Consider the following 24,582-nt stretch of genomic DNA (forward strand, 5'->3'; position numbering starts at 1 on the left):
CTTTACCACTTGTATATCAGATAGAATCTCTAGGGTATACAAAGAACTCAAAAAACTTAACACCAAAAAATAAATAAATAAATAACCCAATCAATCAATGGGCAAAGGAACTGAACAGACACTTCAAAGAAGAAGAAATATGATCAGTCAACAAAAATAAGAAAAAGGTTCAACATCTCCAGCATTTAGAGAAATGCAAATTAAAACTACACTGAAATTCCATCTCACTCCAGCCAGAATGGCAATTATCAAGAATACAAGTAACCATAAGTGTTGGTGAGGATGTGGGGGAAAGGTATATTTATAATTGCTCTTGGAACTGCAAACTGGTGCAACCACTCTGGAAAGCAATATGGAGATTCCTCAGAAAACTTGGAATTGAACCACCATTTGACCCAGTTATCCCACTTCTTGGCATATACCCAGAGGACTTAAAATCAGCATACTACAGTAATGCAGCCACATCAATGTTTATAGCAGCTCAATTCACAATAGCTATGTTATGGAACCAACCTAGGTGCCCTTCAACAGATAAATGGATAAATAAAATGTGGTACATATACACAATGGAATATTACTCAGCTATAAAGAATGAAATTAAGGCATTTGCTGGTAAATGGATGGAACTGGAGGCTATCATGCTAAATTAAATAAGCCAATCCCATAAAACCAAGTGCTGGATGTTCTCTCTGATATGTGGATACTGATTCACAATAGGTGGGTGGAGGAATGGGGGAGGGGGGGTTTACTGGATTAGACAGGGTGGAGTGGGGGTAAGGAAAAGGGAAACTACAAAACAAGAGAGCCCCAGATGAGATTGTTTTGGAGGGTTTTTTTTTTTTGCCTTATCTTATTTAATCATCTAGGGAAACTTAATTTTAACCCAGGTAAGGGAGGGGGAATAGGAATGGGAAAGACAGTAGAATGGATTGGACATAATTTACCTGTGTCCATATATGAATACATGACCAGTGTAACTCCACATCATGTACAACCAAAAAAAGGGGAAGTTATACTCAGTGTATGCGTGATATGTCAAAAAACATTCTACTGTCATGTATAACTATAAAGAACAAATAAAAAAGAAGTAAAAAGATGCAATTGAAACATTTTTAAAAATGTGCTGTCTAAATCACTTGAACAGCATAAATACTAATTGATCCATTAACTCTATTGCCTGACTACCCACAAAAGCTCACAATTCAGCCACACCATTGGACTCTGGAATATTCAGTGACCACATTCAGTGCTGAGGGAACAGTCCTGTTGTAAATAATAACACAGCAAAAAAAAAAAAAAGTAAGAATAACTAGCATTCATGGAGCACTTAACCATAAGCCCTGTGCTCAGAGCTTTCCATAATTAACTGATACAGTGTAAGGAACCAGCAAAAAAATGGGAAGCTGCTTGCCTTTGAAAAATGATAATGAGTTCCTAGCAAATTTGCTCTGTGGAAAAGTCTAGTATGCAATTTACCCCTTTCCCTTGGTGTCCAGTAAGCTATTCCTGGCCCCCAACCATATTGCACGTGACACCCTCCAGCTGCTCTGCCAGATGTTCTTTGCTGGTCAACTGACAGATAGAAGAACAGATAATATCTTCAGTCTGCAGGAAACTCTCTGTGGTATATTCAGAGGAGGTTGGAACATAGAGGGTGGTAGAATTATTTCAGGTTGAAAAGGAAGAGATTGCAATATGTGCAGTTGGCCATCCCCACCACCAGTTTGGTTACCAGAGATGTGAGTTTGCAGCTTCCCCCTGAGCTATTAGGATGTTCATTCGTTCAAAGAAAAACAGACAAGCAAGCTGCTAATCAAAACAGGCAATGTGCTTCTCTATCCACCTGACTGCAGAGCTTTTGTGCCTTATTATCTTATTTAATCATCTAAAGAAACTCATTGTTTGGGCTCATTTGTTGAAATTTATAACACTTGGACTCTTCCCTTTGCCTGGTCAGAGTAAGCAGACCATTTTGGCATTGAAGAAAGTGTATTTGAGCTAAAAAGTATATAGTCTTTTGAATATTCCTTTTGACTGCAGTAGAAAGTTTATTTATTCAGAAGCTCATTCATTTATATTAGGATATACTTTGGATGGGGAAAAAATAAGTCCATAAACAGAGGTTATCTCTATATATAGGGAAAGGCAACTTGTTGGATCAAATCTACTTTGCCCCAGAAGTGGATTCTTCATGTCCAAAACTGTCCTGGTAAATAATGAGTAGAAGGGGAGAGGGAAGGAGTAAGGGAAGAAGGAAGAAAGGAAAAAGAGAAGGAGGGATTTTACAGTCTCTTAGACCTGGGTTCAAATTAAATTCTGCTACTATCAGCTCTGATTTTCATTTTTTTTCCATCTGCAAAAGTGTCACAACTTCACAAGATTTTGAAATCTATTAAGTGTGCCAGTGCATAGGAAACCTGTGGTCCATGATAGGTCTCTAATGAAAGAAGAACTAGGGTTGCTACATTAAAGACAGAATACTGGCTATGTCAAGTTCCTATTGTGACAGTAGCAAAGCACTAAAAACATAGTGGCCGAAAACAACACAAATTTATTGTCTTAGAGCTCTGGAAGTTAGAAGTCTAAAATGGGAATTTGGGGATTTGGGGAACCTAGGAGAGAATGTTTCCCTGTCTCATATTCTACCTTGTATCCCTAGGCTCAGGACAATTTGCTCTACCTTTAAACCCAGCAGAATAGCATCTTCTCTGCTGAACTCTGCTTCTCTCTTTATATTCTTCCTGTTACAAGGGTGATGATATCAGTCCATCTGGACAATACAAAACAATCTCATTTCAAGATGATTAATCACACCTGCATAGTCCCTGTTTCCATATAAGTCAAAATATTCACACATTCTGAGGACTGAGACATGAACAACTGCAAGGGTCATTATTTAGCTGATTATAGTCTATTCTCTGGCCATCCAAAATTTCCTACTTATTCCACTTGTAAAAATACATTCACTCAGTCCCAATATCTCCCAAAGTTTCAACCCATTATAGCATCAATGCAATTCAAAAATCTCATCTGAATATCATCAAAATTCCTAAGTTTCATTCTATAAATCATATATGGATGATAATCTTGGTATAATCCATCTGGGGCAAAATTCCTCTCCATCTGTGGACCTGTGAAACTACAAAACAAGTGATCCCAAAATACAATGATGGGACAGACGTATGATAACAGATGTAGTCGCTTCTATTCAAAGGTTGGGGGAGGAATACAAAGGAGAAAAGAAACACTGGTCCCAAGCAATACTGAGATCCAACTGGGAAAAATTCCCTCGGTTTCAAGCCCTTGGAATCATCCCTATGTCTTGCAGCTCTGGAGACATAGACGCGATTCCTTCTGGGCCTTCAGCTCCACCTTCTGCAAATGAGACTCTGAGTTCTATGCCAACAGTTCAGTCATCTGATCCAAACTTCCTTCCTCATGAAAGGCAGAACACCTTTATGACTGAGCAATTTATAAGCTTGTTTCCTGCACAAGGAACTTCTGGAGTTTGATAGCCGTCTTTCATTTCTTCCTGTTTCCCTTTCAGTCCAAGTTGACAATGTGTGTGGTTATGTTGTATCCCAAGAATGTTGTGGGACTTTCATCTATGTCTCCAGGATTTGCTCCATTAGACAAGAAACTCCTTTTCAGATTCTTCTAGATAATCTCATCTGCAGGGTTTGTTTGTTTTTTTTCCGAGATGGTTTTGGAGATCCCTGAGACACATGTATTATTTCATCTCTATATGATGGAATATTTCAGCCTTTTGATCTTTACAAGTAATTAATGAAAGATTTTCCAGCCATACCCTTATATTCCTCTCCAGAAGACTTAATGTTTCCTGACATTAAATCTCTTACTTGTAGCATCCTTGCAATCTAAATATGCTGAGAAGTTCCCAAATTATTAAGTACTTGTTCCTTTCTATTTGGAGTACTTCCTTTAATCTGTCTCTTTTCTGTCACATTTTACTATAAGCAAGTAAGAAGAAACCATGCTCTATCTTCAACAATACTTAGAAATCTCCTCCATCAAATATCAATGTTCATTACTTATAAGTTCTGCTTTCGACAAAACAAGACACATTCAGCTAAGTTTTCTTCTATGATATAGCAAGCATCTCTTTTACTCCAAATTCTAATAAAAGTAAGTTAGATTTGATCTTCAGATAAACAATGAATATTTGCTATAATTATGTGATGTGCATATACATGTACACACACACAAGCAAAAGAGCCAGTTTCTACTACCTCAGTTGGTGGAGATATTTAGAGAATCCCAAGGCAGATCTGAAGGTACTGAGGAGGAAGGTAGAGATCCCTAGAGGAAAGACTGTAGACTAGCTGCAGTGACTTAATCTCCAGAATGCAAAAGGGTGAAGTGTCATGAAGGATAGTCACCACACAGCTACCTCTCATCTCCATGAAACACAGAAAACCTCATATGCATCTACATTCCTGCTAGGAAAACATCAGGCCACTGATAAAGTGTAGGAATGAGGAGCCTTGGGATCTGTCTGTGGAGATCTTCAAGGGGACCTTCACATCTACCTGAAGTAATGTGGGTTTATTCTAGCCTAGAAATGAAGAAAAAAGTGAGCAAGAGGATTTCATAAGATGGCTAGAAAAAAATATCTACATTAGATTGTTAAATAAAGATCTTTAGTAAAAAAGATTTCTTATATCTAGTTTAATTCTCCAGTAAAAATTATAAGATCATTTCATTTTATTCTGCCTTTAACTGATAGAAACATATTTTTTTAGGTAATCAAGGTACTGATCCTATATCTCTTCTCCAGGTTCATTCTAACTGACTGCTTAACAATGATATGATATTTCAAGAATGTGGGTCTTCATATATGTCTAGGATTCACTGTTAGATGAGAGGAATGAATGAAATTATATTGAACTTACCAATTTTATTTTACACTGTTGGTTTTACTTGGTTTTATTCTAGTTCTCTTATTTTTTTATTTTTAAAAAATATTTATTTATTTTTTAGGTGTAGATGGACACAACACATGCCTTTATTTTTATGTGGTGCTGAGGATCGAAACCGGGTCCCGCCTGTGCTAGGCGAGCGCTCTACCACTGAGCCACAATCCCAGCCCCTATTTCTCTTATTTTTAATTGACATAGAATAGTTATGGATATTTATGGAATACAATGTGATGTTTTGGTTTATATACACATTGTAGAAAAATCCAAAGTAATTTATATATCCATCATTTCACCAACTTAGCATCATATTCTTGTGATGAGAACATTAAATATCTTTTCTTAAACAGCACTCTAAAATACACAATACCAATATTAACAACTATGGTCACCATGGATTGCAATGCAAAACTAAAATTTATTCTTCTAGTCTGAGATTTTATATTCTTTGATCAACATCTTCTTTTCCCGGTGTCTTTGCCCCTCTTCACCCCCCTACCCAGGCCTGAGAACCTATTCTCTGTTGCTGTGAGATCCACATTTTTAGATTCCACAAATTAGATGAGATTGCATGGGGTTTTTCCATGCCTGGCTTTTTTACTTATCATATGCACTTCAGTCCCATTCATTCCATTCATTTTATCATAGATGATAGAATTTCCTTCCCTTTTTTTTGCTATATAGTATTTCCTGAGGTGTGTATTCCACATTTTACTTATCCACTTATCCTTTGATGGACATTTTGTTTGCTTCTACATTTTGGTTATTGTAAATAATACTGCAATGAAAATGGGAGGTATTTCTTCAACACACCAATTTCAATCTCCTTGAATATATACCCAGAAGTGGGGGTGCTGTTAAGTTTTATTTTGGGTTTTTTGAGGAACATCCCCAAACAGTTGTACTACTTTACATCCTCAACACTGTTCAAGGATGCCCTTTTTACCACATCCTTGCCAAGTTATTAACATTCATCTTTTTATACAATAGCCATTCTGATAGATACGACACGATCTCCATGTGGCTTTAGTTTGCATTTTCCTGATGATCAGGGATGTTCAGCATTTTTATTTATCAATTGGCCTTTCATATTTCTTCTTTTTAGAAATGTTTCTTCAAATCCTTTGCCTACTTTATCATTTGTTTTCCTTTCCTGTTGTTTAATTTCTTTCTTTATTTTAGAAATCATGCTTTGATCAGAGGGTGGCTTGCAGAAATTGTCTGATAATCCAGGGTTGTTTCTTCCCTCTATGGTTGCCTTGAGGTGCAGAAGCTTTTTATTTTGATGCAATCCCACTTATGTGTATTTGCTCTGATTTTCTGTGCTTTTGGAGTCTTATCTCAAGAAATTATTGCCAAGGCCAATGTTGTAGGGCTTGCCCCCTGTGTCTTCTTCTAGCTGTAGAGTTTTAGGTCTTATATTTAAGCCCTCCATCCATTTTGAGATAAAGGTTCAGTTACACTCTTCTGCATGTAGATACCCAGTTCTCCCAATACCACATATTAAAGAGATTGCCTTTTCCCCATATGCCTTCTTTACCTCTTTGTTGAATATCAACCGTCTATAAATACTTAGGTTTACTTCTGTGCTTTCTGTCCTTTTCCATTGACCAATGTATCTGTTTTTATCCTCGTACTACACTGTTTTGAATACAATATGCATTTTCTTAGAAAAACACACAGCTTCAACTGAAAGATTTTAAGAAATAAAGAACTCATAAGAAAAATTTAATCCCAATTAAAACATTCTGGCCTAAGAACTTTCAGAATTTTTCTCAAAGATTGTGAAACAAGAAAAATTATATGAGTATCTATAGTCTCCCAATGCCTGTTCCCATCCCTGAGGACATACATTTCACCGTTCACTCCATCTGGGGACATTTGTGATGCAGAATCAAGTGGGAGAGAACATGAGGTAGTCGAAAAAACCGAAACAAGCTTAATTGATTCACACTGAAAACATCAGAAACTATTCCCCAGGAAGATCAGCAGTTAGGGGACAAAGGTAAGGAAGAAAAAGGAAGGAAGACCAAAGCCTGTCCTGTAGAAATGAGGGACACATTTGGGGGAAAAGAAAAAGAGACTACGGGCAGAGTGGAACACTGGGATAACAGGGAAAACAAGAGAAACATGGAGCTGTTTAGATGGGTTTATGAAAGAAAAAAGTCCCCCTTCATGTTTTCCAAAACATAAAATTTAAGTCGCATTAATTCTTCAAGATTGTTCTCAGTTTTTTTTTTGTTGTTGTTGTTCCTGATTATGAGTTCATGCCAAGATGGACTTCAAAGGAAGAGCAACTGCCCGACCTACAAGGAATGTAGTAATTCTGCCCATTTTCAATAACAATGCATACATCTTTGTGTAACCTTCTTGATTCTCTTTAAAAGTTTATTATTATTACTCACTCTGTGATCAGTGCACACATCATTTTCGTTAACATACATGTTCAATACCTGTTGGCATCTTCTAAAATGTTGTTTCTGGTCAAGTCACAGTGTCTGAACATTCTTCTTCCTAAGCTGTTCAAGATTTCTTCTTTCTAACTTGAATAGGGGAATTTACATATGGGGATATTAAATGCTTAACAATTTTCAAACACAGAAGCTATTGTAGGATTATTAGATGTATATATTTTAGGTAATTTAAACTCCACGTGCCCATCATCCCCTTATCCAGGCAGCAGACTCTAAAGGACAACACTCAGCCAGTCCTTCCTCTCTGAGAATCAGAATACTGGCTGCACATGTCCATTGATCCTGTATTAAAGTTTATGGAGCCTGGAATGGGTGCCTATCCTCTGGGTTTTTAATTAATGGGGAAATTTACAGCCAAAGACTGTTTTACCTTGTGAAATATACCATACACATCGTTCTTAACTATGAGTTTATTTATTAGTATGTACGCCTACAGACACACACACACAAACACAATATAAAGAGTGGTTGTGAACTTAGCTTGGGCTCCTGCTGGTGAAACCCTTCCAAGGTTATGACTTGGAATTGTCTCAGCCCAGATCCATCTAAATCATTTTTCCTTATCCTGGGTTTATTCATATCTTCAGCATCCCTTTTACTTCTGCCTCCCCTTTCTTATCTGAGTTAGTGAGATCTATTCCTCAGAACCAGAAACAACTAACTTGATGATCCCAGTTTAGAAACTGATTGACTAACTAGTGGCATTGATATTTGGATTAATATATATTTGATAACTAGCATGAAGCTATAATGGAAATATGCTGAACATGTACATATTTTTTTCCTTTTTCTTTTTTGGGGTACTGGAGATTGAACTCAGGGCTACTTGGGTAATCCCTAGCCCTATTTTGTATTTTATTTAGAGACAGGGTCTCACTAAGTTGCTTAGGGAGTCATTTTTGCTGAGGTTGGCTTTGAACACACAATCCTTGCCTCGGCCTCCCAAGCTGCTGGGATTACAGGCATGCACCACAGTGCCTGGCCCCATTTACATACTTTTTAAGGCTAAAAATAGTAGTAATCATATTAATGCATATTGTGTATTTAATTTCTGTTTTTTCCATAGATTACCTTTACAACCACGACACAAAATAATTGTGATTCATTCATTCACTTGTTCAAAATATGTCTACTGGGCTTTCGTGTTCCAGACACCTAGCTAAGACCAAAGCTTGGCAGTGACAAAGTAAACCCTAAGAGCTGTTCATGAACGTGTGACCCAGCCAGAGAAGGGAGGTGATAAGGTATGGAGAGGGTTTCTTGCAGAGGCAGCATCTGAGCTGCCAAAGGTAGAGTGACTCGAGCATGGCAGAAGCCCAAGCACAGGTGACTGTGGGGAATGCTGACAACAGCAGCAGGGACCAGGAGTTCATAGTGGCCAATTAGATTTAAGGAGTAAGAAGGATAGGGAGTCTTGGCCCAAGGGGAGAATGGCAGTGTCCAACCAGAATCGGGCCTATGAGAGCGATTTTGGAGGCAGGAGGTGGGGGATGAGTTCATCTTCCTTTTATATAATAGAAACTGAAACTGGAGATGTCTAAAAACCCAAACCTGAGTCACACTAGTACCCAGTGGCTAAGCTGGAATTCAAATAGACTTTGGCTTCCTCCAAATTTTTGCTCTTTCATCAATCTAATCAACTTTATTCATCCCTCTTGAGAAAACTCAACAATCAATAGTTGAATTTTGTTGGAGACACAGTAAGAAATATTTATCAAGTTTCTATTTGTGTCCTTATGCTTCACTCACCTACCTCACCTCACCCCTCAAAAAGCAACAAATTTGCAATTATTTTTCTTCTCCCACTACTCCTTCAACCCCTTAGTCCACTTTTTCTGTTAGATTTCCTAGAGAACAATACCCCTGAAAAGTAGATTCATTTGAAGGTTCTCACATAGTTCAGGATAATTATCATTATCTATAAAACACACTTTTGTGTGTCTACATTGCTCAATTTTAAAGGCTTGATAAAATTGCGTTTTTATTTTGTTTGCATTCATGGTATCCAAAAACAGAGGAAGGTTGTAATGTCAATGGGGAAGAACACACATTTTGCTGACAGTAAAACTCACTCATAAATCTTACATACTGCATAGAGGACTAAATTTAGGTTTTTAAATCAATTGACTTTTCCAGAAGGTTGGAATTATTGACCAAATGAAAGAAGAGGTATCCTTTTTCATTCCATTTTTTAAAATGCTACAGCCCTTTATGCTTTACTGGAAAATTATAAGCCACAGATTTTGAACTACCCCAAGTTTTTGGTATTGAATTTCAAATACAAGCTGAGAGGAGAAGCTGTTCAAAATTATAAAATTTCTCCTATTCAACCAACATCTATTTGGATTGATTACACATTGAACTCCCTGTTAAAATTAGGGAGAAGTTCTTCCTGATATCTAAAAGGGCTATACAGAACTTCAGAATTTTACTACCTAAAAGATTTAAGAATGTTTTGAAGTCACTATGTCAACCTCCAATCCTCTCTATCAAACAGGAAAATTATCAATATCAGGAATCTCTGGCATTAACATAATATATAAAATAGTATAATTTTAAAGAACCACAAATATTCTACCCATCAACAAGGCAAATGGGAGAACTACAAAATTTGCTGAAAAGTCTAACACTCAATTAAATAGAAATAAATAATTCTGTTTACCCCTAAAATTTTCACAGTTCCTATGTGAACACTGTGCAAAGATTATTAATTTTACTTGCCTAATTGTTAATACTGATTAGTACAAATAGTTTTTTTAAAAAAATGTACCACAAAGCACAAGCCCTAAGGAGAATGACAAAATATGTCATTTAACAAGAAACTGACTCTTCCCTCCAGAGAGCTCTGAATAATTAACAAAAACAAAACCTTCTAATAACACTCCAAAATGGCAGCATCTCATCCTCTGGTTTATGTAGCTATAGAAAATTCAAAAAGCTAATAGTCTGAGGATTGGTCATAAATTGAAAGTCCACAAAATATAGCTATCAGACTTCAATGTGGAAATGCGACTAGCACTCTATTTAACTATGCCATCGGAAATTATTTCTGCTTATGGCTTTTCATGGGTTTAACAAATACTTGCTGAACAAATTTACTTTACTAAGCATATCCAGTTCTTCAGTAACTACCCAGAATCGTGATTTCTAAGCTAATTTGGGATATTTTATGTAAACTCTTATCTTCATTACTGATATTCACACGAGACAATAAACATTAAGTATCTGAGCATTAATGCTGCTTGAGCAAGCTGTTTCAGGGACCTGAAAGATGAACCCCCTCTCCAGAGGAGTTTATTATTTACTGGAGGGGAAAAAAAAAACTATAACGGGAATATAGAAGTAGTACTGTGGTTCAGACTCCTAGTTTGTCTATTTTCTTAAGGGAAATTATGTTAACTGGATTTGTGTTAAGCATAAAGCATAATAGAGGGGTAAAACTAGTTCTGGTGGTGGACATTCTCCTTTGTGAGATTTCTACAGAGACATGCACAGAGCATGGGCTTGTTCATAGAAAAACTAAGATGTGAGGGATCTGAACTGACACTGGAGGAAAAAACAGGACTTAGACTCTTGAAGCTAGAGAAAGTAGAAACAGATTCATTTGTCAAGAGTGGGACCCAGAATGTGGGAGTTGAGTAAGGGAGAGGTATTAGGGCAAGCCCAAGAGCCCAGATTTGAAACCTCCAAGGATGGGAACCACCAACATGAATGAAAACCATGAATGGAACATTGTGTTGGGTGCTGCAGAGCCCACTGTCAATCTTGGTTTGGCTCCTGAGTGCACATTCCAATTTTTTTTTTCAGGAAGGGGTGCTAAAACAAATAATGACAGAGTTTTCACAGCAAAACTTTGTCTATCAGGAAGCCTATTGGGGAACTAATCTGGAAAGCCCCAAGAATTAGTGGTTATAAATATGTGATCCCAGGGACTGGGTAACAGAAACTGAAAGCATGTTGGTAGGACAGACTGCTTTGCCATGCATGTATAAATTTATCCCAGCAGAGATCACATTTACTCAAAATCACCCAGGTATGATGGGAGAAATGATACTGGAGAAACATATTATTCTTAGCAGAATATTCTCTGAGAAGGAAAGGGGTTTTAAGAGACGGTTGCTTCTTGTGGTATTTTGATTGGCTGCGGTTTAACATCTAGGCTAACTTCTAGGAAGCCCCAACCTCCAGTGAGCCAAATGTTAAATATGGTGCAGAAAGGCTAGTTGTAGGCACAAATTCCTATAATCCCAGCAGTTTGGGAACCTAAGACAGGAGTATTGCAAGTTCAAAGATATGGCTCCAGAATTTAACGAGGTGCTAAGCAAATTTTACAAGATCCTGTCTCAAAATAAAGAAAATAGAAAGGGCTGGGAAAGTGACTCCGTGGTTCAGTGCCCCTGGGTTCAGTCCCTAGTAAGCCCCACCACCTGCAAAAACAAAGAAGTGATGCAGAAGGTGCTGTGGATAAGGTTAGTGATAATCTGTTATAGCCCTGCCTCACTCCTGAAATGCAACTTGGGATAGAAGTATTAACTTCAAAACCTACCACCCAACACCTTTTTTTATATATATATTTGGACAGGAGTATTGACTATCTTAATATTCTGCATTCAAAAGCTGGGGAAGTAAATATTTGAAGAGCCTCACTCAGTATGCAGCCAAACTAAGAGACTCCAGGGAGAAATCTTATGAGCTACTGCTTAGCTCATTGTGGCAACAAAAAGTGCAAGCTGCGATAATCATGCCTGAATGCAAAACTAGGAGCTGAAATAAGAAGGTGAAATCTGTTGGACATTTTGTTTCTTCCAGTTAAGAACCAAGGAGCCAACTGTTAGAAAGCTGACTTTTACTGGTAGAACTATGGCCTTATAAAAAGAGCACATATAAAAAAAACAGACCAACATGGGAGGGACAATCCAAGATGTTCCATCCAGCTGTCATATTAACAGAGGAACTAGTAAGAAAACTGCCTGTCCATCCTGAGCCAAGCTGATTGATGTGATCTTGGATTTGAAGATTACGACTCCACACTCCTGTACAACATTATCCCAGGATGTCCTTCATGAAAGGATGGTTTTCTAAAAAATTTACAAAAGACAAAAGAGAAAAAGGTGTTTCTTAGAAAATTGTGTAATGAGAGGAACAAATTGTCAGATTATTTAGTGATTGATGTCACAGGGCTTCAGGACCAAGCCATACCCTGTGTTTGGAGACGGGGTATTGCCCATAAAACAGAAAGGGATATTCACCTGGGAAATATCCTAAAGAAGGAAGACAGGAAAGGAAGGCTGTAAAAGACCTGAGACTGAGTCTGAAAAAGGTAGTAACTATAAGGCTTAAGGCTATGATGTCTGGGTGAAAAGCACAGTCCCTGTGAAAGACAGCTATGATCACAGGAACTGCCACCTTAGCAGAACATGTCACAACCCAGTGTGCAGCAGGGCAGCAAAACAGAGGCCAGTGCAGGTAAACCAAAGGAACATTTTTCCATTAGCCTTGTAAGTCAACAAATAAGCAAACTCTCAGGAATAACAGAAAGACATGTAGATCAATGAAATGGAATCAGATTCCGAAATCAAACCATACATCTATTGTCAATTGACTTTTGATACAGTGCCAAAACCATGCAATGGGGAAAGAATAATCTCTTTAACAAATGCCAAAGGACATCTGTATTGCCACATGCAAAAGAATGAATCTGGGCCTTTATCTCAAACCACATAAAAAAATTAACATAAAATGAATCGAAGAACTAAATGTAAGAGCTAAAGCTTTATAACTCTTAGAAGATAATATGGGTCTAAATCTCTATGACCTTCGATTTAGCAACAGATTCTTAGATATGACCACAAAAGCATAAGCAACAAAAGGGAAAACAGATAAACTGAACTTGGTCAAAATTAAAAAACCTTCGTGCTACAAAGAACAGCATCAAGATGGGGAAAAAATTCAGAGTGGAAAAACATTTCAAATATCATATCTGATAAGGGATGTATGTGTAGACTATATAAAGAAATAACACAACTAAATAATAAAAAGGCCAACCAATTAAAAGTGGGGAAAGGATTTGAATAGACATTTCCTTAAAGAATATATCCAAATGGCCATTAAGCACATGACAAGATGCTGACACTGTTAGTCATTGGCAAAGTGAGAATCAACTGGGATGACTAGTGGAAAAATGTGAGATAATAACAAATGTTGATGAAGGTGAGAAGAAATTGAAATTCATATACATCACTGATGGGAATGTAAAATGGTGCAATTGCTTTGGGAGATAGGGTGGCACTTCCCCCAAACTACTAAACATAGAATTATCGTATGATCCAGCAATTCTACTCCTAGGTATATTCCAAAGAGAAATGAGGATATATGTCTACACAAAAACTCCTATGAAAATGCTGAGAGAAGCTCTATTCATAATAGCCAATGGTGGAAACAACCTAAATGTTCGTCAATCAATGTATGAGTACACAAAGTATGATCTACCCATCTAGGAAAACATTCTTCAATAGAAAAGGTAAAGTAGTATGGATACATGCAACAACTCAGATGAAATACGAAAGAAAATTGTAAGATAAATGAAAGAAGTCAGCCACAAAGTTCTATATAGCATATGAGTCAATCACATGAAAGACCTGAATATGCCAATTCGTAGAGACAGAAAGCAGGTTAGTGTCTTTTTAGGGCTGTGGAGAGGCTGGAAGAATAAAGAGATAGCTAAAGAGTACATGATATTGGGGGGGGGTCCTGAAAATATTTTCAAGTTGACTGTGGTGATGGTCACCCACATCTGTGAATGAGCTGAAACCCACCAACTTGTACACTTCGACCTGGTGAATTATATGGTAAGTGGCATGCCTCAAAACACCTGTTTTTTAAAAAGAAAAGGAATAGTGAAGTACTTCAGAGGATGCCCCCTTTGGATGTAGAAACTCACATAAGTATTAAAAATATAACAAGTTTTATGAGTCTCTATATTCAGAATATTTTCTTTCTTAGTGTATGTCCATGTGTTCCTCACATTATTTCTACCTTTTTTTTTTTTTTTTGCATGACTGAAGTACAAGTCTGGAATACAAAATGCACAAAGCAACTACCTGAAGACTCTGAAAAGTGAACAGTAACTGGTAGATTGGAACAGAACACCAGCATTTGAAGTACCAGTGAAAGAGCAGTGAGGTTACCCATTTTCCCCTCAGCATTCCTCCCTCTGGACTTACAGTGACCCAAACCCCAGAAGCAGACATGAACAGACAGAAACAGCTCTGGAGGAAGCTCTCCAATCTGCCTGGAGGATAGGAAAGGGGTTTCCTAACTCTCAGAGAGTGGGGGAGAGTCCGGTTTTCTTTTCCCCATTCTCTGACACTCCAGTCCCCAGGCAGCCTGTAGCAGTGGCCTCAACGACAGCTATGGAAGCTTAGGGGGGTGTGCAGATGCCTACAGCTCTGCAGCAGAGAGACCTTCCAGGCTGATCAGATACACTGTCATCCCAAGAGAGTTGGGTAAACCTCTATTGCCTTTATTGTATCTTTTTTATCTTTGCATTCTCCTAAGAGAAGATGTGGCAGAACAAGTTAAATGAAAGCCTCAGCTTTCTAGACAGAAGACACAAAGGACTACACCAGATTTTAAAAGCACCAAAGAGATTACGGAAAGGGAGAAGAATTAGAAAGTGACTCCATCAAATTATTGACTCCTGGTCTTACTCCTGAGTGAATGTGGGTGCATCTGATCCTTAAAAACATAAGGAAAACTCTAATAACTGGATAAAGTAACCACCAACTGAGTCCAAGACTAGGCTCTGGGTGGCAAGTACATGGAACATACAGAATAACATGGCACAGCATTTGAAACTAGAACTGCCACTTAAACCACAAGCCACAGGTTTATCTGAGATCAGCTAGGTTGACTGCATACTAAGTAAAAAAATACCAATATTTCCTTGGGACTTACATAAGACCCAAAGTCTCATCACATATATTCAAAAATCTCTTGGATACAATCCAGATTGCCTTGGCACATGAAAAACTAGGAAAATCTCAACTCATGGGAGAAGTTAATCAACAGATGCTATCCCTGAGATTTCAATGGTGTTATAAGTATACAACAAAGACTATATGGCAGCAGTTACAAAAAAGTTCCAAATGTAGCAGCAAAAACTCATAAAGTGAATGGAAAAAGAATATCTAATCAATAAAATAAAACATATAAAAATAAAATTTAAAAAAACATTAAAATTTGTTCAATGTCGTTGGATGGGTTCACTAGCAGAATGAGAATAACAGAAGATTTAGAAAATGTGATCAATAGAAATCAACCAATCAGAACAACAAAAAGGAAAATAATTTAAAATAGTTAACAAAGTTTCAGGGACTTGGTGATACAATATGGAAAGGATTAACATTCAGCAAATCCCCCAAAAAAAGATATACCCAAAGAAATTCCCACCCAAACAACATTATAATAAAACTTCTATCAGCAAATACCAAATGACCCCTTTGATATAAGGGGAGTAAACAAGGACAGGGTAGGGACGAAGAGCTTGAGAAGAAGATGTACATTAAACAGGGATGAGAGGTGGAAGGGAAAGGGAGTGAGAAGGGAAATCGCATGGAAATGGAAGGCGATCCTCAGGGTTATACATAAGGACATATAAGAGGAAAGGAGGGGTAAGACAAGATAATACAAATCGAAGAAATGATTTACAGTAGAAGGGGTAGAGAGAGAAAAGGGGAGGGGAGGGGAGGGGAGGGGAGGGGAGGGGAGGGGAGGGGGGATAATAGAGAATAGGACAGACAGCAGAATACATCAGACACTAGAAAGGCAGTTTGTCAATCAATGGAAGGGTAACTGATGTGATTCAGCAATCTGTAAATGGGGTATAATTGGGAGTTCATAACCCACTTGAATCAAATTGTGAAATATGATGTATTAAGAACTATGTAATGTTTTGAACGACCAACAATAAAAAATAAATAAAAAAAAAGTCTGGAAAAGAAAAAAAAAAAACTTCTATCAGGGCACAGTAGCGCATACCTGTAACCCCAGCAACTTGGGAGGCTGAGGCAGGAGGATGAAGAGTTCAAAGTCAGTCAGCAACAGCGGTGTGCTAAGCAACTCAGGGAGACCCTGTCTCTACATAAAATACAAAATAGGGCTGGGGATGTGCTCAGTGGTTAAGTGCCCTGAGTTCAATCCCCAGTACAAAAACCAAACTAATTTCTGAAGACAAAAGAAAAAAAACAGCAAAACCAAAAAAATAAAGAAAGAAAGAAAAGTTCTATTACCTATAAGAAACAACAAATTAAACCTAAATAACTATGGATTTCTCACCAGAAAGAACAACATAAAGGTGCTTAAAAAACTGTCAACCCAGGATTATATATCCAGCCAAAATGTCCTTTGGAAATGAAGGTAAAATAAACGGTTTCTCAATTGAAGAAAAATGAAGGAACTCGTTGCCAGCAGACCTGCTCCAAAAGAATTGCTAAGGGAAATCCTTCAGCACAAGTGAGATGATAGATGGAAGGGGGAATGTGAGAAATAAAGTGAGAAAAAGAAATGACAAATCACTATTTAAATGTAAGACTATTCTCAAAATTTTTCTTTTTATTAGCTCATTTTCAGTTACACATAATATTAGGGTTCGTTTTGACATAATCATACAAGCCTGGAATATAAACTGCTCTCATTCAGCCCCCAGGGCTTCACTTTTCCTTCCTTCTTCCCCTGTTCCTTTACCTCTCCTCTACTGATCTTTCTTCTAGAATTTGGTAAAATAGTTGAAAAGGATGATTAAAATACCACTTACTGGGCTGTCATCATTGGTTAAAATGATTCATAAGAAAACTACAACATAAATGGTCAAGGACCCTATGACTTGGTAGAGTCTCAACATTTCACTTCAGGTGGTAATATACCGATTCTAAGTGTATTATGAAAAGTCAAGTCTCTGTTTTAAACTATGGATAAAATACTATATCTGTATGTTTTGTCTAAAATGTAATAAATTAAAATCCAGTGCTAAAAAATAACTCGTATAACCCAAAAGAAAGCAGAGAAGTGGAACAAAAAAAAAAAAAATGGGGGGGGTGGACAACAATAAAACAGTAGACCAAAATCCAAACATGTCAAGAATGGTATTCAATACAAATTATTCAAACGAACTAGTTGAAAGACAAATTGTCTGAATGAAACTTTTATAAAATGAGCCAAATTATATACTCTTAAAAATACACTTTAAATGTAATGATAAAGGCAAATTACAAGTTAAAGGATGGAAAAATATCTCACAAAAACAGTAATGTAAAGAGAATTGGAGTAGTTATTTTAATGTCAAAAAAGGGAAAAAGTATGTTAGATGACAAAGAGTCAATTCCCAAGAAGACAGAGAAATCCTTAATGTGTATACACCCGACGACAAAGCTTCAAAATACATGAAGCAAATACTGACAAAAATTAAGAAACAGACAGACCCAAGTTTTGAGATGGAGACTACAATCTCCTCCCAGACACCACTAGCAGACAGAAAATCACAGGGACACTTAAGAACTAGAAAAGCCATCAACCAGTTAAACCTAATTGGCACTTACAAAACATTTCCCCAACAGAAGAAAGAAGTACATTCTTGTCAAGGGCACTCAGGCAATTTACCAAGGCAGACCACATCACGAGTCATTGAATAAACCTTAATAAACTGGAAAGAATATAAAATATATTATCTGAGGTCCATGGAATCAAACTACAAACAAGAAAAATAACAGGAATACTTCCAAACGAACAGGAATTAAATAATTCATGTCTAAATCAGTGGATTAATGAGAAAGTCTCAAGAGAAATTAGAAAATATTTTGAATTGAACAACACCTGAACTACAATCTATCAAACTTCATGGGAAGCATGCCAATGGTTGAATGGATAAATATGTTGCGTTATACCCATACCCAATGGAATGCTACTCAGCAAGAGAAAGGAATGGATGCTGACATATGACAACATGGATGAATGAATCTTAAAAGTGCTATGCTGAGTGAAAACCAAGCAGCTAAACTGCATATTTTATTACACAATAAACCTACAGATGATCTTACAACATTAAATGTCCATACAAAAAGTATCAGAATAATCCAAAACCCCACTACAAGTAACTGGAAAAACTAATCTAAAGAAAACAGAGAAAAATAATAAAAGTTATAGCAAAATCAATGACAGTTAAAACAGGAAATATAAAAGATGAAACCAATGGCTCTAAAAACTAGTTCTTTGAAAATATTAATAAAATTGAGGGACCTTTAGCAAGACTGACCAAAAAAATAAAAAAAGAAAAAGCACAAATGCTAATATCAAGAAGGATAGAAGAGATAATGTCATTACAGAGCCCACAAACATTAAAAGATTAGAGAATATGATATAATTTACAATTCTTCAAGAGCCAGAAATTACCAAAATTACATGATTTAACTAAAATCTGAAAAGTTTTAAAACTATTAAAGAAATTGAATCCATAATTTTTAAAAACTTTCACAAAAGTAATTTCAAGCCTTATTATTTTACTGAAGAATTCTAACAAACATTTAAGAAAGAATAAATACAAATTCTGTATGAATTCTTCCAGAAAATATAAAAAGAAGCAATACTTCCCAGCAATATTATGAGCCAGGATACTTCTGCTACCCAAACCAAAGACAGTACAAAAAAGAAAATTATCATTCAATGTCCCTCAAAAACATAATTGTAAAAATCCCCAAAAATTAAAATAAGAAAAAAAAATTTGAAAATTGCTCAAAATATAACTGAAATTTAGTCTAACTATATATAAAGACAATATCATACCATGACCAAGTGAGGTTTGTTCTGGAAATGCAGGCCTGGCCCAGTACAAAAAACTCAAGATCAGGATAATCCATTACATTAAAAGTCTAAAGAAGAATCAAGTAATCCTATTATTTGGTGCAGAAAACCCATTTGACAAAATTTAGCATTCATTTATGATTTAAAAAACAAAACTCTCAAGCTAAGCTATAAAGACCCAAATCTAACATTATTACCCTTAATGATGAAATACTGAATTCTTTCTCTAAGATCAAGAAAATAATAATGTTCACTCTCACAATGTTTATTCAACATTACATTGAGATGTAATAAGCAAAGAGAGGCTAAAGGGGAGAAAGGAAGAAAAGATAAGAGAGATAAAGAGGAAAATAGGGAGGTTTCCTACAAAATAAAAATGAAGAAATAAAATTCTCCCCACTGACAAATGAAGTGATTATCTATGTATAAAATCTCAGATATCTAGCAGGGCAAGGTGGTGTATCTCTGTAATTCCAGTGGCCCAGGAGATTGCAAGTCAAAGCCAACCTCAGCAACTTGGAGTAGTCCTAAGGACTTAGTGAAACCCTGTCTCAAATTAAAAAAAAAAAAAAATGTCTAAAAAGCACTGGGGATGTGGCTCAATGGCTAAGCACCCCTGGGTTCAATCCCTGATACCAAAAGGAGAAGAAAAAAAAACAACCTCATGTATCTAAAGGGGAAAAAACACAACTAAAAATATATATTTAACAAAATCACAAGATGCAAGTCAATGCAAAGATGCAAGTCAATGCCACACATATCAACTACATGTCTGTGCATTCCCTATGCTGGGTAGACCAACAGCCTCCCAAAGATGTCTACAGCAATGTTGCAAGATGTGGAGTCCAAAGACATGTTACTTTACAGAGTAAAGAGAACTTCCAGAATATGATCAAGGTTACATACATTGAGATAGTAAGAGTATTTTAGATTATCCAAGAAAGCTCAATATAATGACATGATCTCTTAAAATTGGAGGGCATTTTCCAGCTGTCATCAAACTCAGATGGATGGTGAGAAAACCTGACCAACCATGGCTAGTTTTGAAGATAGAATAAAGAGGCCATTAGCTAAGGAATGGGGTTGAACTCTAGAATCTGAAAAAGGCAGGGACTCTCCCCTAGAACAGATAGGGAAAAAGCACAGTCCTGCTGACAGAGTCATTTTGGCCCACTGAGACCTGAGCTGGACTGAAGACCTACAGAATAGAAGATTAAAAAAATTGTATTGTTTGAAGTCCTTCGATGTGTGGTAACTTGTTACAGCAGCAATATAAAGTTAATATAAGTAGCAATGAACAATTGGGAAGAGAAATTTAAAATAATCATATTTACAATGGCTCCAAAAATATCTAGTACTTTGGTATAAATCTAACAAAACATGGACAAAAATTATGTGTTAAAAATAATAAAATACATATGAACTAAGTCAAAGAGCTAAGTAAATCGATCAAAATGCCACGTTCATGAATTGGAAGACTCAGCATAGTAAAGATCTCAATTCTTTTTCCCCAGAGTGAATGGATAAATTTAGTGCAACTACAATAAAATCCCCAGCAGGATTTATGACATGGAATTAGTCCAGATGATTCTAAAATGGAAAAGTAAGAAGAACACAATTTTGAAAAAGAATAAAATTGGAGGAATCACACTACTCAATTTTAAGATTATACAATAAGACTACAGTAATCACGGCAGCATAATATTGATGAACTGCATGGGTCAACAAAATAGAGTCTAGAAATAAAACTGCAGAGATAAAACCAGTTTATTTTAATAATTGCAAAATAAATTTAATGGAGAAAAGAGTCTTTTCAAAAGCTTGTTACAACATAGTTAGTTGATAATCTATACACAAAAACATAGACTAAACCTTGACCTAAATATCACCCTTTATGAAATATTAAAACAAATGGACCATATATGTAAATCCAAAACATATAATTATAAAACTTTTAGAAGAAAACAGAGAATATTCTAATAATCTTGGTTTAGGGAAAGAGATTTTTAGATGCAATCCCAAAAAATGTTATCCTGAAAAAAAAAAAAACAATAAATTGAACTCCAGTGAAACAAAACCTTTTCTTCTACAGTGACAATCAAGACACTTAAAAGACAAGATATCACCTGGTTGGGGGAGGGGGGAAACTTGCAAATCACATTTAACAAAGGATCTGTATACTAATATACAAAGAAGTCTCAAAGCTTCATGGTAAGAAACCAACCCAAGGTAAAAATAGGTAGCAAGCTTCACCAAAGATCATATACAGAAGGCAAATAAGCCTACAAGGAAAATGTCCAAGATCAGTAGCCATTCTGGGAAACCAAATTAAAATCATGATGAGATGCCACTATTCACTAGTTAGAAATGATGAAAATGAAAAATACTGACAATACCCTGTAATATTAAAGATGTAGAGATGTTGTGACTGTCTTGCATTACTTGGGGAAACACAAAATGCTACAGACCTTCTAGAAAAGTTCAATATTTTCGTATAAAATTATATATTTATATACAATGTAAACCAGCAGTCTACTCCTAGTATTCATTCTAAAGAAAAATAAACACTTATATGTTCACAATAAAGTGTCCACATAACTGTTCACTAATGCCTGCTAATGGTTGAATGGATAAATATGTTGGGTTATACCTGTACCCAATGGGATGCTACTCAGCAAGAGAAAGGAATGGATGTTGACATATGACAACATGGATGGATGAATGAATCTTAAAGGTGCTAAGCTGAATGAAAGAAGCCAGTTTCAAAAATGTGCATACTGCATAATTCTGTTTATAGCATTCTAGATAAAGAACAACTGTATAACAGAAAACAGATCAATGGTTGCCAAGGAATAGGAGGGAGGAAGGTTGACTACATTGAAACAGCAGGAGGGGTGGGGGTAGGGATATGGGGGTGATGCAGCTACCCTGCATCACAATCACACACACATCAAAATGTGTAGGAATCTATACATTTTAATATTCGCGGAACTCTATGCCCTCAAAGGTCCATATTTTATGTCTATTAACATAAAAATATAATTTGAAAAAATAGAATGATCTTCCATGGGTTGAAAACCAAATGGAATGATATAAACAAACAATGATATAGACAAACACACACATCTGATGGCAGAGACACGACCACCTTTAACCTACAGGCAGAAACACATCTTGCTGAGCTTCATATCATCCCTTTTAGGGACTGAATAGCAGACACAGGTAGCATGTGGCATCCAGACCCCAGCTCACTGACAAAGAATTCACCACATCTACTCCATGATGCCTTATCAGTCATGGAGGGTGGATGTCTTGTATTGCTTGGGGAAAGTAAGCTCCATACCTCCCTTTGTGCAAAGATTACTGCTAGGGTACAGCGCATCCCCTGAGGGATGGAGAAGAATGGACTGAGAGATCACCCGTTGTAAATTCTCCAAAACTGTGCACGGGACGAATTCATTGGTGAATACAGGTAGGAACATTGGATTGCTTGGATTTGAAGCCATTCTTGTGGATGCAAAGGACAGGCACCCCCACTAAACTCCAGCCGAGGAAAGTGGTCTGCTGGACTTTGTAGTAGAATCTTACCTCCAGACACAGTTACTTCTTTCAAAAGCAAAAATGGCACTCGCTATCAAAAAGACTTCAGCTGTAATGTTCTCAGTTTAAGGATGCTCCTTTCCTTTCTAATATGTTTCTTTCTAAAGCTGCACAGAATAATTTAAGTCACTGAATTTTAATTTTGTCATAGACACAAGATAATAAAACACAAAGTTTTCAACTGTGGGAAAACAAAACTCTTTTTTTTTTTTCCTGTGCTGGTGAGACCTGAACCATACAGGTTACAACAAAAAATAAATAAATAAATAAGACAAATATCTGCTTTCAAGAGCCTAGAAAAACTCCAAATAAATATGCTAGATGGACTGTAATTAAGTACCTTGAGAGGAGGACAAATTACTGCTCAGAAGCAGGAGAGGGACATCTGGGGGAGGTGGGGGGGGAAAGGTGGGATCAAGGAAAGCTTTATGGAGGATAATCTCTTTTAGTCTTTCTTTTATTCTAACTGCTGCTTGCAGAGTGTTCTCTAATCTTTCACGCACATGGCAGGTGAGCACTTTCGATGTCCACTTGAACGGTGTTTTCATCTTCTGGAAGATAAACTGAAGAGTTAATAACTCTGTGTATAGTCTGTTCAAGTGTTTTTTTCCAAAGGTAGCAGGATTTCCTTTGCTTTTTGAACAGGAAGACCTCTTAGAATAAAGATAGACATTTGGGATTAGAGATGGCAATGAAGTCATCTCCAGCTGAACACTTAAAATGTGGACCTGAGACACTGTGTGAAATCTGAGCAAAGAAGACTCCCTGCTATCTGAATAATTGCTAGCCCTCTATTTTCTTCTCTTTCACATCAAATTCAATCACATTGTTTCCCTTATATAAATACACACAAAAGCCATTTTTATCACAGCCTAAGGCTAGTCATTCACTCCAACTTTAAGAGTTTTCATTAATGATAGCAACAATTAAAAAGAAAACCATATTCTGTTTTATAAGCTGCTCCCTCACTCCTTTAAGAAAAACTCTATTATTTCCTCTTAATATCACCTGCTGGCAGAGGAACCTAGAGAATTCCCTGGAGCTCAGGTACTATGAGATCTGATACTTTGTTTATTTTTGTCCAAACATATTTATTTGTTTATTTGTTTATTTATTTATCTTTAGTACTGGCATTGATCCCAGGAGCACTTGACCACCGAACTACATTCCCAGCCCTTCTAATTTTTTAATTTTGATATCGGGTTTCATTAAATTGCCCAAGCTAGTCTCAAACTTGCCAACTTTCTGCCTCAGTCTCCCAAGCAGCTGGTATTATAGCTGTACACCCCCATGCCCAGAACATATATTCTTATATATCAACTTGATAACATTTTCTTAATCTTGGCAATTCCCATCACAAAGTTTTTCATTAAAATCACAATGTTAACCACATTGTATCAAGCACTGTGTTGCAACCCCCAGAGAAGCCCTGTGAATTATTATTCCTATTTTTTGAATGAGAAAACAAAGCCTTGGAAAGAGGAAATAACTTGCCCAAGCTGGTATGTGAGAGAACTCAGAAACTCCAGTTTATCTGACATCAAACAATATTAAACTAGATACTTGAATGGCACTTGTCTTATGGCCTAAGAATTTTTCTAAAGACCCATTATTAAAGGTAGTAGCAAAAATATTCTAAAAAGCTATGAAACACATTTCTGCAGAACTAAAAATTTTGCAGAGACCACCACCTCATCAAGAGTAGCTAAAAGAACAAG

This window comes from Urocitellus parryii, chromosome 6 (genome assembly GCF_045843805.1).
Source record: "Urocitellus parryii isolate mUroPar1 chromosome 6, mUroPar1.hap1, whole genome shotgun sequence".
NCBI lineage: Eukaryota > Metazoa > Chordata > Mammalia > Rodentia > Sciuridae > Urocitellus > Urocitellus parryii.